Raw genomic sequence first — 18,995 nt, forward strand, 5'->3', positions numbered from 1 at the left:
TTCTTTAATACATATGAAACATTCAATCACCTAACCTCTGGTATGTTCTTACTTAAGTCCTTAAGAAAGAAACTATTAAACTACCAATTCTCACTCAAATGTCCATTCAATTAATCATTGGTTTTAATCATACAAAATATCAAGGTTTACGGTGATTTACGAAAGTTACTAGTCCTAGATGATGCATTCATAAACCCAATTGTGTGAAAACCCTACCAATCACAATCCTGTTATTGGAAGTCATAGATCAATTTGTATTTGTCCGATACAAAAGCATAATAACATCACACAATTGAATTGAAATACGTAACATAGTAATTAAGAAATCATAGTTTCAACTTCATAACATGTGATAACATCAGGACCACCCCCTAGCATCAGGGGGTTTAGCCTCTCATAGTACTTAAAGAATTCATAAGGTAAAGATTAGACATTACAAAGAATTATGAGAGTTTGATCTTCAATGGTTGCTACCCTTGAATCTCGCCGTCTTCAAATCCGTCGTATTCGTTATCTTCTCCAATGCAATGCTTTCGTTCGTCTGTAAAAAGGTGTGTTCTTCTTTCTCTTCTAAGCCTTCTTATAGCTTCAGATGACTCTCTTCCAAGCTAAAGGTCCAAACTACCCTTAATGAGCAGAATCGGTTCACACAGCAAAAATTAGGTTTTCCAAGTTGCGTTCAATCAACACGGTCGTGTTGTGGCACACGGGTGGCCGTGTTAATGCACTGTTTTAATCAACACGGTCGTGTGATGGCACACGGGTGGCCGTGTTGATCTCTGTTTTCTGCTCCCTCTCTGCTCTGCTTGATCAATAACACAGGCAGTGTTGTGGCACACGGGTGCCCGTGTTGACCTGCTATTTTCTCATATTTTTGTCCTTCAAAGTGTCCAGAACTTCACCATTCTTGCTTTTAAACCTGTAACAATAACACTACCAAACGAAGCATAAACGAGATCTTTTTGACATAAACTCGTAATCAAATGCAATGCAATACCAAACCAACAAAACATGCTAATTGACTCAAATGCAACTAAAAACAACCATAAATCTTACCAAGGTGATGAAAATATGTCGGATTAGCGGCGGGAATTCAATGGAAATGGTGACCGATCACAACCCCAAACTTGTCTCATTGCTTGTCCTCAAGTGATGTATTGAGTCCAAACAAAGGTCACCCCCGAATTCGCTTTCCACAATGCAACCTAGTCTTTCACCCTTTGTGTTCTTCCTTTCCAATCGAGTTTCAGGTCTCTCCGATTCAGGCAGTTTACCACATTTCCACATCAGAAACCTCTTCACCTGCAAGCTTTTCACACACTCATAATATCTCTCAGGGTTAGGTGTGTACACTCACAGCACAGTATGCAATACCAACTCTTAACTTTGAATACATTCTAATGTCACTAACACAACAGATTCCACACACTTTTTGAGGTCTTTTTAGGTTGTAACGGGGCTTGGGTACGGTGGGATAAACAAAAAAAATTGGATAACAAAGGGTTTTGAACTCGGTAATTTTTCTTTCTCTTTTTTTTGTGCATCACATATACTCTGGGGGTTAATTCACTTCTCTTGATTCTTTTTCTACTCAACTTTTCCGAGCATTTTATATCTGTTAGAATCTATGGTCTCGACAAGTGCATTTTTCTCTTTTGTTTTTCTTTTCTTTTTTTTTCTTCTTTTTTTTTTTTTAAAGAAAATACATACTATTTTTCTTTTTGTATGATCTCATCTTATGCACTTGCCTTCCCTTTCAAGATTTCCACCCCAAACTTAGTTTTATTGCACATCTTGCAATTCACACAATCATACCGAGTTATGACATAAAAGGAAATGGATGATTAAAAGTTAACAGGGGGTTCATGATGAATAATGCTTAATCGTTAACATGGGGTTTACAATGAATAAAATGGCTGAGGCTCAACGGGGTTTCCGAAGGAAACATACATATAGGGATGGCTAGAAAGGCCCTGGCTAAACAAACAACTTGCCTCAGTGTGTGTTGTCATGTTGTGACGTGTCAACAGAACATACGCAAAATCAGAGTGATAAAGTCATACCTGGCTGAACTCTCATATTGATATTTCGTGTTTGGCTTTTTGTGATCTCACCATGTTGGTTAGCTTGCAAGCTCTGAAGTCTCTTCGTGTTATGTGGTTCTTTCCTGACTTGGTCTTTCCATACCGCTTTCTTGGTCCGGTGTCCCCAAAATGTGTCCGACTTCTTTTCTCAAGGTTGCATCAACTTCCGGGGTGCCTTATCAGCCTTAGTTTGAGGGGTGTCATTCATCCACTATCATTGACCCCGGGCTCGTCCAACTGTTTCTCATCACCCTGTACACATAGTAGGTCCAAAAGAACAGAAAACAAACAAAACAAACAAGCATACTAATATAATGATAACATAACAAAAAGAAAACAAATTAAGAGAAAATAAAACATGAAAGGAGAAAAACCCCCCCACACTTGAACTAAACATTGACCTCAATGTTTAAATTCAAACACGAAGGGAACTTACAGTGTTCACTGTTGAGGAGGAGGCGGAGGACCGTGCGGGAAATGCAACATCAGACGTTGCATCATGGCCTGCATATCATCCATGATTGTCCCTTGTCGGAACAGTTCCATACTTTGTCTATCAAGTTCCGCATCTTTTTTATTGGTGTTTCTCGGTATTGTAATTCTAAAAAAATTCTTCGATTTTTTTTTAGAAGTTCCAACTTCTAATTCATAGATTTTTTAATTTTCCTTAATTCGTTATATAGATAAGATATAGCGAAATAATTCATAGATATATCGATATATCGATGAATTATTTCGCTAAATTCATGATACTTTATAGTAAGGTTAGGGTTGATCTTAACTCGTTTTAAAAAACTGAATGGGAGGACTAAAACAATGATACAAATAGGAGAAAGAGGAAGAGATCAGATAATCAAAGTTAAAACACAATTTAGTCCAGCTACCGAAGAACTTAGAAAACTTATAAATATAAAATAGGTTAGGACAACTCAACTTATTAAATATGCAAGAAATAAACAACTTGAGTTCCTATATTTCTTTCTCATTTGTTTCTATATCATTTATACTACGGGGTTGCATGGAGCTTAACCAACTCATTATTTTTATTTGAAATATACAAGACAATATAATCCATGACTATAGTATTAGTATATCTATTTGAATTCTATTCCTTAATTTCTTATATTATATTTAATATAATAATGAATTTGATTTGAAAAAAAAAATCAGAATTGATAAGTAAATTAAGAGAATTTTATATACAAAATTCAAAATGAGTGTTATTACTATTACTGATCAATAAAAATATCTATCAAAAAAGAGGGGGAGAGAAAAACTTTGATTTTATGATAAAAAAAAATTATACCTGTTATTTCACAAAAAAAATAAAATAAAAAAAAAAAAAAAAACCTTGGATCAGTTTAATTTCAAGTATTCAATTTCACTAATAAGATACGAAGACTTACTTCACATTTTAAATCACACCCAAAAGACTATTTATCTTAAAGAGAAATTGAACTGATCCAGGGAAAACGGCAACGACTACAATATTTTGCATTTGCATGCAACACTTCTTAACACCTTTATATAGTCCTATCACTCAAATCCTCCAAAGCAACAACAAAAATAAACAGGGGATGAAGAAAGGAAACTCAAGCACAATATGTAGATAGTGTTTGGGAAACAAATCCAACAGTGTCAAAGAACATCATAGTTTTTTTGACACAAGAACATCATAGTTAAAGAGCTAAAAAATAACATTCATTTATAAGTCAAGCTTAGCAGGTCGTCTCTTGATTCTTTCCGACTTCCTTCGGGGTTCTTGTATCTTCTTCTTAGGTGGAGGCACAGCAGAAGCTGAAGCATCACCAATGGACAGGGAGACTACATCCAACACCAACTTATCATACCCCTCCTTCGTCACGGAAGCCAAATTGTCGTCCACCGAACAATCCTGCTCCCCTGAAGCCGAAATGTCATCCACCACAGCATTAGTCGAACTGTCATCCACCACAACATCTGAAGCCGAAATGTCATCCACCATAGCATTAGTCGAAATGACATCCACCACAGTATCAACCTCTACTCCATGTTCACACCATGGACAAGCCGTTATCTAAAAAAAAATGATTTCGTTGCTAACCTTAAATATAAAGCTAAACAGACAAACTAACTATATAAGTACTATGACATCAATGGTGCTACAGTTGAATAATGATGACAACAGTATAAAGGAATTCGGCAAAGTAGAATACTGAGGAAATGGAATAACGATTACAATAAGAAATAGAAGGAAAATACTAAACATTGGCATGGGCACATGACTTTGAGTCCAAGGCAGCAGCCTCCAACCGATCCTTTTACTTTTGTAGCTTTGGATGGGAGGATGGATAAAAGCAAGGTCTGGCATTGGCACTAAGGATTGTATTCTACTAAATACAATTGCCTAACAATGATGTTAACATATATTATCAATAGCAGAAAAAAATTGATGAGAAATATCATATATAAAAAAAATAAAAATGGACATTGAACTTAAACGAATTACCTCAAAAATTGGAGCGAACCCGCTGAAGAAGTGTTGTACCTTACCCAGCGCATCCTTCAAATTCTTAAGTTTCGCGAATGAGGCATGGAGATTATCAAAGATAACTTTCGACCAATTAACATTTCCTAATGCGTCTAAGTTATCTACCATTGCCCAAGACGATGAACGCGGCACTTTCGGATTCGAGGGCATAGTAAAATGAGTTCAATAAAAATAAAAATAAAAAGTTTTTTGAAATTTGTTTTGCTTTGCTCGTCTGTTATGTCCATTTGTTCTAAAATAGTTTTAACATCTAATGTTTTTAATTTTTTTTATTCTGGCAAGTTCAACTCTTTTTTCAAGTCAAAGATAAATTGAGGAAATTTTCCTTCATGAGAGATTGCTAAACTACTAGTTCCGATATTTTCCATACCAATAACATACGCTACCTCTTTAACACAAAAAGAAAAGGAAACATAGTTGTTCAACACAAAAACTTCCGTTGTCGATTCATAAATGTCAAAGAAACTGGAAATCAATGTAGCAGAACTTTCTCTATCATTTTCTATTTTCTCTGAAAACAGAGTTGCTCATCAGAGCCTTTTTTTCAGGAGTTAAGTTACGGGTCAGACACACGAGTGTTTGTAAGCTTGCACATAGCTTAACAGGCTGACTCGTTTTTGTATCCTACAAAAAAAATTAACAAAATAAACTGCGGAACTTTCTCCAATGTGGCGCGTAACGCCGACTCTCAAAATTAAACATAAATTCCAACAACATACATAAATACTAAACACACAGGGGGTTTTTATCCTGCAAATAGTGGCCGCTCACTTTATGACTTATTTCCAAAGTAAAAAGCTATGATGTTAATAGCGGCCGTGTTGATCTCTGTTTTCTGCTCCCTCTCTGCTCTGCTTGATCAATAACACAGGCAGTGTTGTGGCACACGGGTGCCCGTGTTGACCTGCTATTTTCTCATATTTTTGTCCTTCAAAGTGTCCAGAACTTCACCATTCTTGCTTTTAAACCTGTAACAATAACACTACCAAACGAAGCATAAACGAGATCTTTTTGACATAAACTCGTAATCAAATGCAATGCAATACCAAACCAACAAAACATGCTAATTGACTCAAATGCAACTAAAAACAACCATAAATCTTACCAAGGTGATGAAAATATGTCGGATTAGCGGCGGGAATTCAATGGAAATGGTGACCGATCACAACCCCAAACTTGTCTCATTGCTTGTCCTCAAGTGATGTATTGAGTCCAAACAAAGGTCACCCCCGAATTCGCTTTCCACAATGCAACCTAGTCTTTCACCCTTTGTGTTCTTCCTTTCCAATCGAGTTTCAGGTCTCTCCGATTCAGGCAGTTTACCACATTTCCACATCAGAAACCTCTTCACCTGCAAGCTTTTCACACACTCATAATATCTCTCAGGGTTAGGTGTGTACACTCACAGCACAGTATGCAATACCAACTCTTAACTTTGAATACATTCTAATGTCACTAACACAACAGATTCCACACACTTTTTGAGGTCTTTTTAGGTTGTAACGGGGCTTGGGTACGGTGGGATAAACAAAAAAAATTGGATAACAAAGGGTTTTGAACTCGGTAATTTTTCTTTCTCTTTTTTTTGTGCATCACATATACTCTGGGGGTTAATTCACTTCTCTTGATTCTTTTTCTACTCAACTTTTCCGAGCATTTTATATCTGTTAGAATCTATGGTCTCGACAAGTGCATTTTTCTCTTTTGTTTTTCTTTTCTTTTTTTTTCTTCTTTTTTTTTTTTTAAAGAAAATACATACTATTTTTCTTTTTGTATGATCTCATCTTATGCACTTGCCTTCCCTTTCAAGATTTCCACCCCAAACTTAGTTTTATTGCACATCTTGCAATTCACACAATCATACCGAGTTATGACATAAAAGGAAATGGATGATTAAAAGTTAACAGGGGGTTCATGATGAATAATGCTTAATCGTTAACATGGGGTTTACAATGAATAAAATGGCTGAGGCTCAACGGGGTTTCCGAAGGAAACATACATATAGGGATGGCTAGAAAGGCCCTGGCTAAACAAACAACTTGCCTCAGTGTGTGTTGTCATGTTGTGACGTGTCAACAGAACATACGCAAAATCAGAGTGATAAAGTCATACCTGGCTGAACTCTCATATTGATATTTCGTGTTTGGCTTTTTGTGATCTCACCATGTTGGTTAGCTTGCAAGCTCTGAAGTCTCTTCGTGTTATGTGGTTCTTTCCTGACTTGGTCTTTCCATACCGCTTTCTTGGTCCGGTGTCCCCAAAATGTGTCCGACTTCTTTTCTCAAGGTTGCATCAACTTCCGGGGTGCCTTATCAGCCTTAGTTTGAGGGGTGTCATTCATCCACTATCATTGACCCCGGGCTCGTCCAACTGTTTCTCATCACCCTGTACACATAGTAGGTCCAAAAGAACAGAAAACAAACAAAACAAACAAGCATACTAATATAATGATAACATAACAAAAAGAAAACAAATTAAGAGAAAATAAAACATGAAAGGAGAAAAACCCCCCCACACTTGAACTAAACATTGACCTCAATGTTTAAATTCAAACACGAAGGGAACTTACAGTGTTCACTGTTGAGGAGGAGGCGGAGGACCGTGCGGGAAATGCAACATCAGACGTTGCATCATGGCCTGCATATCATCCATGATTGTCCCTTGTCGGAACAGTTCCATACTTTGTCTATCAAGTTCCGCATCTTTTTTATTGGTGTTTCTCGGTATTGTAATTCTAAAAAAATTCTTCGATTTTTTTTTAGAAGTTCCAACTTCTAATTCATAGATTTTTTAATTTTCCTTAATTCGTTATATAGATAAGATATAGCGAAATAATTCATAGATATATCGATATATCGATGAATTATTTCGCTAAATTCATGATACTTTATAGTAAGGTTAGGGTTGATCTTAACTCGTTTTAAAAAACTGAATGGGAGGACTAAAACAATGATACAAATAGGAGAAAGAGGAAGAGATCAGATAATCAAAGTTAAAACACAATTTAGTCCAGCTACCGAAGAACTTAGAAAACTTATAAATATAAAATAGGTTAGGACAACTCAACTTATTAAATATGCAAGAAATAAACAACTTGAGTTCCTATATTTCTTTCTCATTTGTTTCTATATCATTTATACTACGGGGTTGCATGGAGCTTAACCAACTCATTATTTTTATTTGAAATATACAAGACAATATAATCCATGACTATAGTATTAGTATATCTATTTGAATTCTATTCCTTAATTTCTTATATTATATTTAATATAATAATGAATTTGATTTGAAAAAAAAATCAGAATTGATAAGTAAATTAAGAGAATTTTATATACAAAATTCAAAATGAGTGTTATTACTATTACTGATCAATAAAAATATCTATCAAAAAAGAGGGGGAGAGAAAAACTTTGATTTTATGATAAAAAAAAATTATACCTGTTATTTCACAAAAAAAAAAAAAAAATAAATAAAAAAAAAAAAAAAAACCTTGGATCAGTTTAATTTCAAGTATTCAATTTCACTAATAAGATACGAAGACTTACTTCACATTTTAAATCACACCCAAAAGACTATTTATCTTAAAGAGAAATTGAACTGATCCAGGGAAAACGGCAACGACTACAATATTTTGCATTTGCATGCAACACTTCTTAACACCTTTATATAGTCCTATCACTCAAATCCTCCAAAGCAACAACAAAAATAAACAGGGGATGAAGAAAGGAAACTCAAGCACAATATGTAGATAGTGTTTGGGAAACAAATCCAACAGTGTCAAAGAACATCATAGTTTTTTTGACACAAGAACATCATAGTTAAAGAGCTAAAAAATAACATTCATTTATAAGTCAAGCTTAGCAGGTCGTCTCTTGATTCTTTCCGACTTCCTTCGGGGTTCTTGTATCTTCTTCTTAGGTGGAGGCACAGCAGAAGCTGAAGCATCACCAATGGACAGGGAGACTACATCCAACACCAACTTATCATACCCCTCCTTCGTCACGGAAGCCAAATTGTCGTCCACCGAACAATCCTGCTCCCCTGAAGCCGAAATGTCATCCACCACAGCATTAGTCGAACTGTCATCCACCACAACATCTGAAGCCGAAATGTCATCCACCATAGCATTAGTCGAAATGACATCCACCACAGTATCAACCTCTACTCCATGTTCACACCATGGACAAGCCGTTATCTAAAAAAAAATGATTTCGTTGCTAACCTTAAATATAAAGCTAAACAGACAAACTAACTATATAAGTACTATGACATCAATGGTGCTACAGTTGAATAATGATGACAACAGTATAAAGGAATTCGGCAAAGTAGAATACTGAGGAAATGGAATAACGATTACAATAAGAAATAGAAGGAAAATACTAAACATTGGCATGGGCACATGACTTTGAGTCCAAGGCAGCAGCCTCCAACCGATCCTTTTACTTTTGTAGCTTTGGATGGGAGGATGGATAAAAGCAAGGTCTGGCATTGGCACTAAGGATTGTATTCTACTAAATACAATTGCCTAACAATGATGTTAACATATATTATCAATAGCAGAAAAAAATTGATGAGAAATATCATATATAAAAAAAATAAAAATGGACATTGAACTTAAACGAATTACCTCAAAAATTGGAGCGAACCCGCTGAAGAAGTGTTGTACCTTACCCGGCGCATCCTTCAAATTCTTAAGTTTCGCGAATGAGGCATGGAGATTATCAAAGATAACTTTCGACCAATTAACATTTCCTAATGCGTCTAAGTTATCTACCATTGCCCAAGACGATGAACGCGGCACTTTCGGATTCGAGGGCATAGTAAAATGAGTTCAATAAAAATAAAAATAAAAAGTTTTTTGAAATTTGTTTTGCTTTGCTCGTCTGTTATGTCCATTTGTTCTAAAATAGTTTTAACATCTAATGTTTTTAATTTTTTTTATTCTGGCAAGTTCAACTCTTTTTTCAAGTCAAAGATAAATTGAGGAAATTTTCCTTCATGAGAGATTGCTAAACTACTAGTTCCGATATTTTCCATACCAATAACATACGCTACCTCTTTAACACAAAAAGAAAAGGAAACATAGTTGTTCAACACAAAAACTTCCGTTGTCGATTCATAAATGTCAAAGAAACTGGAAATCAATGTAGCAGAACTTTCTCTATCATTTTCTATTTTCTCTGAAAACAGAGTTGCTCATCAGAGCCTTTTTTTCAGGAGTTAAGTTACGGGTCAGACACACGAGTGTTTGTAAGCTTGCACATAGCTTAACAGGCTGACTCGTTTTTGTATCCTACAAAAAAAATTAACAAAATAAACTGCGGAACTTTCTCCAATGTGGCGCGTAACGCCGACTCTCAAAATTAAACATAAATTCCAACAACATACATAAATACTAAACACACAGGGGGTTTTTATCCTGCAAATAGTGGCCGCTCACTTTATGACTTATTTCCAAAGTAAAAAGCTATGATGTTAATAGCGGCGCTATAGCGTGGCGTCAGACCACCTCTCCGCTATGCTATAAGGCCGCTTTCCGCTATTTAGAGAAGCGGAAATAGCGGCCGCTATTTGCAGGATAATAGCGGCGGCGTAGCGGATCGGTAGCGCTATTTGGCTGCTTTTGCGTTTTGGATGAAAAAAATTGATAAAAGCCCTTATTTTGGAAATAAGTCATAAAGTGAGCGACCACTATTTGCAGGATAAAAACCCGTTGTGTGTTTAGTATTTATGTATGTTGTTGGAATTTATGTTTAATTTTGAGAGTCGGCGTTACGCGCCACATTGGAGAAAGTTCCGCAGTTTATTTTGTTAATTTTTTTTGTAGGATACAAAAACGAGTCAGCATGTTAAGCTATGTGCAAGCTTACAAACACTCGTGTGTCTGACCCGTAACTTAACTCCTGAAAAAAAGGCTCTGATGAGCAACTCTGTTTTTAGAGAAAATAGAAAATGATAGAGAAAGTTCTGCTACATTGATTTCCAGTTTCTGTGACATTTATGAATCGACAACGAAAGTTTTTGTGTTGAACAACTATGCTTCCTTTTCTTTTTGTGTTAAAGAGGTAGCGTATGTTATTGGTATGGAAAATATCGGAACTAGTAGTTTAGCAATCTCTCATGAAGGAAAATTTCCTCAATTTATCCTTGACTTGAAAAAAGAGTTGAACTTGCCAGAATAAAAAAAATTGAAAACATTAGATGTTAAAACTATTTTAGAACAAATGAACATAACAGACGAGCAAAGCAAAACAAATTTCAAAAAACTTTTTATTTTTATTTTTATTGAACTCATTTTACTATGCCCTCGAATCTGAAAGTGTCGCGTTCATCGTCTTGGGCAATGGTAGATAACTTAGACGCATTAGGAAGTGTTAATTGGTCGAAAGTTATCTTTGATAATCTCCATGCCTCATTCGCGAAACTTAAGAATTTGAAGGATGCGCCGGGTAAGGTACAACACTTCTTCAGCGGGTTCGCTCCAATTTTTGAGGTAATTCGTTTAAGTTCAATGTCCATTTTTATTTTTTTTATATCTGATATTTCTCATCAATTTTTTTCTGCTATTGATAATATATGTTAACATCATTGTTAGGCAATTGTATTTAGTAGAATACAATCCTTAGTGCCAATGCCAGACCTTGCTTTTATCCATCCTCCCATCCAAAGCTACAAAAGTAAAAGGATCGGTTGGAGGCTGTTGAAAACGATTGAAGCCTTAGAGGTACTATTATAAAATTATTTTTTATGTTATCATAGAAGGACAAGAAAATATGTTATCATTGTATCAACTGTTCGATCTCGTTTCAGTTTAAGTTTCTTAGGTCTATCATGTTGCTGTTTTTTTTTTCCGAACAAGCAACATGTTGTTGTTGTTATTGCTGCTGCCTTGGACTCAAAGTCATGTGCCCATGCCAATGTTTAGTAGTTTCCTTCTATTTCTTATTGTAATCGTTATTCCATTTCCTCAGTATTCTACTTTGCCGAATTCCTTTATACTGTTGTCATCATTATTCAGCTGTAGCACCATTGATGCCATAGTACTTATATAGTTAGTTTGTCTGTTTAGCTTTATATTTAAAGTTAGCAACGAAATCATTTTTTTTAGATAACGGCTTGTCCATGGTGTGAACATGGAGTAGAGGTTGATACTGTGGTGGATGGCATTTCGACTAATGCTATGGTGGATGACATTTCGGCTTCAGATGTTGTGGTGGATGACAGTTCGATTAATGCTGTGGTGGATGACATTTCGGCTTCAGGGGAGCAGGATTGTTCGGTGGACGACAATTTGGCTTCCGTGACGAAGGAGGGGTATGATAAGTTGGTGTTGGATGTAGTCTCCCTGTCCATTGGTGATGCTTCGGCTTCTGCTGTGCCTCCACCTAAGAAGAAGATACAAGAACCCCGAAGGAAGTCGGAAAGAATCAAGAGACGACCTGCTAAGCTTGACTTATAAATGAATGTTATTTTTTAGCTCTTTAACTATGATGTTCTTGTGTCAAAAAAACTATGATGTTCTTTGACACTGTTGGATTTGTTTCCCAAACACTATCTACATATTGTGCTTGAGTTTCCTTTCTTCATCCCCTGTTTATTTTTGTTGTTGCTTTGGAGGATTTGAGTGATAGGACTATATAAAGGTGTTAAGAAGTGTTGCATGCAAATGCAAAATATTGTAGTTGTTGCCGTTTTCCCTGGATCAGTTCAATTTCTCTTTAAGATAAATAGTCTTTTGGGTGTGATTTAAAATGTGAAGTAAGTCTTCGTATCTTATTAGTGAAATTGAATACTTGAAATTAAACTGATCCAAGGTTTTTTTTTTTTCTTTTTCTTTTTTTTTTGTGAAATAACAGGTATAATTTTTTTTTATCATAAAATCAAAGTTTTTCTCTCCCCCTCTTTTTTTATAGATATTTTTATTGATCAGTAATAGTAATAACACTCATTTTGAATTTTGTATATAAAATTCTCTTAATTTACTTAACAATTCTGAATTTTTTTTTCAAATCAAATTCATTATTATATTAAATATAATATAAGAAATTAAGGAATAGAATTCAAATAGATATACTAATACTATAGTCATGGATTATATTGTCTTGTATATTTCAAATAAAAATAATGAGTTGGTTAAGCTCCATGCAACCCCGTAGTATAAATGATATAGAAACAAATGAGAAAGAAATATAGGAACTCAAGTGGTTTATTTCTTGCATATTTAATAAGTTGAGTTGTCCTAACCTATTTTATATTTATAAGTTTTCTAAGTTCTTCGGTAGCTAGACTAAATTGTGTTTTAACTTTGATTATCTGATCTCTTCCTCTTATTGGTATCATTGTTTTAGTCCTCCCATTCGATTTTTTAAAACGAGTTAAGATCAACCCTAACCTTACTATAAAGTATCATGAATTTAGCGAAATAATTCATCGATATATCGATATATCTATGAATTATTTCGCTATATCTTATCTATATAGCGAATTAAGGAAAATTAAAAAATCTATGAATTGGAACTTCTAAAAAAAATCGAAGAATTTTTTTAGAATTACAATACCGAGAAACACCAATAAAAAAGATAATCAATTTAAGACCCGTGTATTTTTAGAAGCGCTTCTAATAAGTTCTAAAAGAATGGGTCCTAATTTCCGTCCGAGGCGATGTAGGTCAGTGTACCGCCTGGTGAATTCAGGCACTATTCGACGCACAAATTGATTGATCATTAGAATTCTAATCTCCTTCCTGTTCGTTCAGGTTTATTTATTTCTTTATTTTTCATATATGCGTATTACGTGCATGACTAATCATACACCAGGTAATGAGTATTGCGGGATACCTAATAAGAGTAAATAGCTCACACAACCAGACAAGAATCAAGACCATAAAAGCAAGAAGCTGATCATTATAAAACTCAAAAAGGAAAAATAGAATACCAATCATAATCTACAGAAATCAATAAACAATTTATCAGCAAAGCTAATACAACAAGAAATAGCATAAATCACATGCAATTCAAATGAATAATTTCGACAAATAAGTGCTTACAGGAACAAAGACCAGTGATTCAATGACATGTACAAAGATCCACTGAAATGTAGGAAGGTGATGTCGAGCATGGTGTTGAAGTTGCACTGTAAAGAGTAGAGACTAACAAATGTGAAAAGATAATCCCACGTGTGCAAAAAAGTACGGAAAAACCATGAATGGATGTGCCAAATGACTCTATTCTTATAGCTAGCACACTTTATGCAATTACTTGGTAAACAAAAGACCTCACAGATAAACCTTCCAATTATAGAGTGCAGCACTCCTGGACAGTCATGACTATCTAACAACAGCCTGTCAATTTATTTTAATTAAATCTGTAAGTGAGTCTTAGTACCTGAATCTATCTATTAGTTGGATACCAAATAAGTTAGTTACCAATAGTTTGTTTGTTGGGAATTGTTAGGATGAGTCAATTAGAGAGGAGCTATGCATGTAAATAATAAGAGGGATTGAAAGGGAATGTGTCTTGTTATTTAAGAGAGAATCGATGCCTTTGGCTGGGGGAGTAGACACTAGGTCAGTAATTGGGGAGTTTAGCCCTATTTCTTATAAAAAGATGCCAGGTTCCAAACAAATGGAACTACAACTCTCAATCCAAGTAGTCTTTCATCCTGCACATGAACTTGGAGGCATGATTAGAGTTCTCTAAGCGATGTTTTGGAATTCCGAAAAAATAAAAATGGGTGCACAAAGTTTGGGCAACATTTGGAAATCTTGAAGAAACAAGTGGAGAAAAATTGGCAGTGAACATAAGTGTTGGAATTTCCGCCTCATTGTGGTCCGCCCCTAGTCGCCTAAATTGTGGCATTTGGCCTGCTTCCGTTGTAGTCTCCAACACCTTCATTGTGTTGGGTTTGAAGGGGTGGATTTAGTTTAACATTGCTTAGAGATATGGTTTGTATTGTGTTTATAAGTGGGAGCAATCCTCACCTTACAAACCGATTTTGTAGGGTTGAGTTAGGCCCAACTCAAATTCTAAGATGGTATCAGAGCCTATCTTAGATCACTTGTTGAGTTTCCCGCATTGTCCACGCTTCGGTCTCATTGAGGTCCCAGCGTGAGGGGGTGTGTTGGAATTCCCTCCTTCATTGCGGTCCGCCCTAGTCGCGTATTTTGTGGCATTTAGTTTGTCTTTATTGCAGCCTCCAATACCTTTATTATGTTGGGTTTAAAGGGATAGATTTAGTCCCACATAGAGATATGGCTTGTGTTGTGTTTATAAGTGAGGGAAATCATCTTATAAGTCCATTTTGTAGGGTTGAGTTAGACCCAACCCAAATTCTAAGAATATGCATTACAGGAATCGAGGAAGATGATGCGCACAGACAGATCAACTGAGTTGGTTGTTACATCACGCGGGAAAGGGTATCAAGCCAAAAGAGGTCGAAAGTAGTGAAGGTTGCTATGGTGGACCAAGAGCTATATCAGGTATAGTCAGTGGTGGAATTTTGTTTACAGAATTCCTTTTGGGTTAATTTTCAGACAACGCTGTTTTAGAGGTTTCCTTTTTTCGTGACCCGAGAAGTGTACTCAATAGTCTCTGAGAAGCCACCAAAGAACGAGCATGTAAAATTAAAAGGAAAAATGGGGAAGATGAATTTGAAGTCTAGTATTAATAAAAAGAGCCTTTAATTTGGGATTTATTTCCAATAACACGTGTTTAGAATGAAGAAAAAAACCAGCTCTATAGAAAAGATACTTCAAGTCAATGCCAAAACTTTAAATGTCAGGTAACAGACTAATATGTTTGGTAAGGGAATCGAAAGCAACGAGTAGTTTCTCTCTCTAAATAGATATATCATATATGGTTGATTTTGATGTCAATAGAAAGAGGAAGACAATGTGTCTGGATCCATGACAATGAATGGTATCTAGGGAGCACAGGGAAGAAAATGGGTTGATAGAGGGACTCTCACCAACAAGAAGTAACAGCACAAATTGTAATCAGGCCATATAAAAATCAGCTAAATTATTGCAGTAGTTCAAGGAACTTGAGAGCCTCCAGGCGTTTTACACAACCCTTCACCACGAGGACAGTGAAAATAAATTGGATTTGGGGTAACTAGGGATGTAAACGCATCAGAAAAAATCAATTAAATCGACAATCCAAATCAAATCTAAAAAAAGCGATTGTTTTTTGTTCAATTCAAAAACCTAACCAAATCAATAAAAACCGATGTGGTTTAGTTCGATTCTCGATTTTAGTTTTTAGGAACCGCCAAACCGATGAACCGAATCGATGACTATATATCGGCCCAACACTTCTCCATCTTTGTTTATTTGTTTATGCTCCTTTCTTTGAATAAAATAGATAAGCTAAAACCAAAGTCCAAACATTAAAAATAGAAATCATAAGCCACCACTGTTCTGGTTGTCCGCCACCGCTGCTTCTATCACCAACGTGACGTTCTTATAGGTTATGGTTGTCAATTCATGTTCAAGTTCTCTTCGTTAGTTTTCATCTTCTTTTTTTATCTTTTATGTTTTTTCTTCAACGAATTTCCTTATAATCTAGTTACAAAATAGTTTTGATGTTTGAGATGTGAAACATGTTAATTTACGTGTATTGATACCTTTTATTTTTATTGTTGTGTTTTGTTTGTTAAGTTTTCAAATCTCAACGTTCTCATGCCAAGTTCCAACTTGTGTATTCGATAGTGAATTTATTTTATGATGCAATGAAAATTATGTCAATACTTCGTATAGATTAAGAGAAACTTGTAAGATGTTTGAAAAATAGAGCATGAAATATATTATAAGAAATGTTTTATTTGAAAAAAATAATAGAATAAAATACACTGACACATGATACCAATAATATACAGATAAATATAATGTTTAGAAAAAAAAGTGTTCTAAACCGATAAAACATACCAAACCAAATCGAACCAATTTAGTTAGTGTGGTTTGGTTCCACTTTGAAAAAATATTAAAAATCAAACCAAATTGTTGGAGATATCATCGGCTCAAACAATTTTTTGACCAAAAACCGGTCCAAACCAAACTGATTACACCCCAATTGAAACATCTCTCGAATCAATTTCAGACAAGACTTTGGTAAACTCCGCTATTTTGAGTATTGAGGTAGCTCAATCTAAAGATGGTTTGGTAATTTCTCAGCATAAATATGTTATGGATATTTTGGAAGAAACGGGGTTGTTAAACGCTAAACCAGTTGATGCTCTTATGGATCCAAGTGTTAAACTCCGACCCAATCAGGGGAAGCCTCAATTTGACTTAGGGAGGTATAGGAGATTGGTTGGAAAGTTGAATTATCTCACAGTCACTCATCCGAACATTTCTTTTGCAATTAATGTGGTGTGTCAAATCTTAAATTCCCCTTGCTAAGAGAACCAAACATATTGAGATAGACTGCCACTTTGTCAGAGAGAATATCGAATCACAAGCTTTGTCAACTCTAATGATCAATTGGCAGATGTGTTTACAAAATCCCTACGAAATTCTAAAACTAATTATATGTGACAAATTTGGTCTATTTGATTTATATGTTCAAGCTTAAGGGGGAGTGTTCATATTTGTATATATTTATATATAAAATATTTCATAGAATATTTCTTGTCTCATTCTAGAATAGAATAGGATATACCATAGAATAGAATATTCCCTATGTAATTAATAGGGTGAGTTGTATATTACACTATATAATACAACTTCCGTAGTACTATTGAGACACATGATTTATTCAAATGTTTTTCATTCTCTCATATTTCAACTGTTAGGAATAGTTAATTAATGGAGCGGTTGGTTATGATGTATATAAAATTGTAAAGAAACAAGTGTTTGAGAGAGAAAGTATCTTCTCATTTGAGATAGAATTGAAGCCTTTGGCTGAGGAGGTGCAGATATTTGAAATACATTTTGCAATTGGGGATTAATACATGGAGGAATGGGCTGAATAACACGATAGATGCAATGCAAGCAGAAGAACTCCCTAAACCAGTTTAAATATATTGAAACATTTGTATACAGGGCAAAGTAATGCCTACCAGTAAACTTCAGCATGCGAGTCTGTGTTTCTCTCAATGTAAATGACACGGACATTGTGGTAGTAAAAAAAACAAACAGGGACATCATAAGCACGCCACACTTCGTTACAAGGTAGTCTGCACATACAAAATAACACAAGTTACAAGGCAACAATAAAAGTTTTGCTTCACATTTTTTACAAAAGTCCCTATAACAGACTTGATTATATGACTTCTCTATTTATTATAATTGACATAGTTTCCTATTTTTCCTTTTTATTTGTATATAAATTAGTACAAAAGGGAATTACTCTCTATTTATTATATCATTGATATAGTTTCTTTAGTTTCCAGTTTTTATAAAATATGTGCAAATCATTCACTTTAAATTATTCAAGTAAAGCCAAGAGAAGAAATTGATTACTAACAGAACAATATATTCAGATGAGGAATGCTACACAAAGCGGATAGAAAGATAAATTAACAAACCTCCAAACTTATCTGGGACTTCAGGAATTTCTAGTGCAAAACTAAGGTTAAAGAATTCCTTTGATTGATAATTATAAAGATAACCTGCCATAACCTCGCAAAAGAATTTGAGCCATGATTAAATCCTAGATATTCAAATATGTGGACGACAAATGTTTAACTAGCTTTTGATAGAACGATTATATATGGTAGTTTATCCAGTCTTCTATAGAGCAAGAAATCACCTTGACCAGGAGAACTCAATAAACTATTGATTAAAATTGTATCATATCCTACAAATCTGTTTATGAGTAGTTGTTGCCACCTGGAAATGAAAACAGATTCCATTGAAAAATAGTTAAATATTACTGTATAATATCAATAAAATGGAGAGAACAACTTCCCTATCAGCAAAACAATTTACACCCTTTAGTAACAAAACTACATAAAAGTAGCTCTCCTATGAAGAATAACCTGTCAGTTTAGGAACCAAAACCAGATAATCTTACGATAGTCTTTACCTGTTTCCAAAGCAGGAGTGCCAGGCTGATATGCTTACATTCACAGTACGTATATTATGTTGAGCCTTGGCACTTTCAGGTAACAAGAAATACCCCTGCATAATAATATTCCATGATCAACAATAGAGAAGAGCAGTCTTCACAGAATTGACATAAAGGAAGCTTTAACAAACAGACATAATATATGCAGATATTAAGTATATACTATATTTTGCAGATGGTCAACCGTAATCAACTTATAGATTGAATACATAAACAAGATTGATATACCTTTTCCATGGTGTACAAATATGTGGGTTCAGACAACTTGGTTTTCTTTTTAAGCCATTGCACTGAAATTGAACACAATTTATTGGA

At 34.9% G+C, this 18,995-nt stretch overlaps 1 protein-coding gene across 3 annotated transcripts in view; it reads right to left on the minus strand.

Annotated features, from left to right (window-relative positions):
- Positions 1 to 292: 292 nt before the first annotated feature.
- LOC127083529 (uncharacterized) overlaps positions 293 to 18,995 on the minus strand; it is a 98,349-nt gene continuing 79,646 nt past the window's right edge. For 2 of the 3 annotated variants that reach the window (XM_051023853.1, XM_051023839.1), the window contains exons 12-14: positions 18,363 to 18,442; positions 18,139 to 18,222; positions 17,464 to 17,787 (exon numbers count right to left, since the gene is read on the minus strand). The gene's annotated coding sequence lies outside the window, so the exon portion shown is untranslated. Of the gene's footprint in view, positions 934 to 17,463; positions 17,788 to 18,138; positions 18,223 to 18,362; positions 18,443 to 18,995 lie in introns of those variants that run through there. The other variant, XM_051023848.1, reaches the window with a different exon arrangement.

The sequence above is a fragment of the Lathyrus oleraceus genome, chromosome 1 (assembly GCF_024323335.1).
Source record: "Lathyrus oleraceus cultivar Zhongwan6 chromosome 1, CAAS_Psat_ZW6_1.0, whole genome shotgun sequence".
In the NCBI taxonomy this organism is placed as follows: Eukaryota; Viridiplantae; Streptophyta; class Magnoliopsida; order Fabales; family Fabaceae; genus Lathyrus; species Lathyrus oleraceus.